This window comes from Geospiza fortis, unplaced genomic scaffold, assembly GCF_000277835.1.
Source record: "Geospiza fortis unplaced genomic scaffold, GeoFor_1.0 scaffold55, whole genome shotgun sequence".
Classification (NCBI taxonomy): domain Eukaryota; kingdom Metazoa; phylum Chordata; class Aves; order Passeriformes; family Thraupidae; genus Geospiza; species Geospiza fortis.
This window is the reverse complement of record NW_005054308.1, coordinates 9,090,448-9,091,973: the sequence shown is the minus strand read 5'-3', so window position 1 is coordinate 9,091,973 and position 1,526 is coordinate 9,090,448.

Here is a 1,526-nt window from a genome sequence, read left to right as displayed (position 1 = left end):
ACACCAACATTCTGGGCTGCCCGTGGGGTATTCTGCAACAAGACAAGCCCTCACTCATCTGTGCCCTGGGGGGCATCCTGCACTTCCAAAGCCCTGCTGTTTTTCACAGCCCCTAATGAGCTTTCCTGACTCGTGGCCCCATCCCATGCCCAAGTCACCGTGTGCTTTATGTTCCCTTTGTACTGACCCACCACAGTGCATTTGTGTGCTGTTAATGCAGCCAGGGCTTTCACTTCATGAGCTGCTGAAATGAACCCCTGGGAAAGGAGAGAGGAGAAGTGAAGAGTCCCTGCCTGTCTGCCACAAAGGCACAGAGGCACTGTAGGAAAGGCTTTCACTCTTCTGGAACAGCAGCCTCTGGTTGTGATAGATGAGTGTATTGATGATCAGAGGGCAGGGGCATTCAGCTGTGGATACAGAATGGGAGAGCTGGAGCTGTTCAGCCTGGAGAAGGCTCTGAGGAGACCTTAGAGCTCCTTCCAGTACCTAAGGAGAGCTGGAGAGGGACTTTTTACAAGGGTGTGGCATGATAGGACAAAGGGGAATGTCTTTAAGCTGAAGGAGGATAGATTTAGGTTAAATATTAGAAAGAAATCCTTTCCTGTGAGGGTGGTGAGGCCCTGGCACAAGTTGCCCAAAGAAGCTGGGGCGCCCCATCCCTCAAAGTGTTCAAGGTCAGGTTGGATGGGACTCTGAGCAACCTGATCTAGTGGAAGGTGTTCCTGTTCATGGCAGGGATGTTGAAACTAGATTATTTTTAAGATCCCTTCCAACCCAAAACATTCATTGCTTATATGATTCTCTCTGTTCGTTCTTTTCCAGAGCTCTCCCTCATCCTGTGCTGAGTGATGAAACGTGTGGCTGGGTTGTCCCCCAGTGTCACCACCCAGCTCTGGCTGATTGATGCCGTACTTGGGTCCCTCTCAGTGGCACAGAGCAGCTGGCAGAGCTGGGTGCCTCAGCTTCCCCTTCCCTGCCTCTGCCCCCAGTCAGCCCTGGGGCCATATCCCTGTCTGTACCCAGGAACATCCTGAATGGTGTTCTCAGGCACCAGGCTGCAGTGTCCTGGATGCAGTGTTCTCCCATCCCACTGGCTGTGGTAGAGGCTGTGTTTTGGGGCACCTGGGACATGAGGGATCAGATATCTCCCCCCAGCATATCCACACCAGGGCAGCTGGGAAAACAGTGCTGTTTTTAGGGTGCTCGGTGCTTTAGGGTAACAGGGTCTCTGGGTAGCATCCCAAGGCACTCACAGCTCTGGGCACGCTGAGGGTCCTCCTGCTGGCGACACGACTTGGGCGACAACACGGGACACATGTCTGTGGCTAGGGATGGAATCCTGGTGCCCCTGGGCACCCCCTGCCACTGCCATCTGCGAACGCCCCACCACCTCCTCACCCGACACCTCTGCCCGCCGGCACCGTGGGCAGCCGTGCGTGAAGGTGCCAGGAGAGGCCGCGGGACCCCCTCTCCTGGCAGGGGTCGCATTCCCACCCAGCGCTGCGTCCCACCGCTCCCGGGCACAG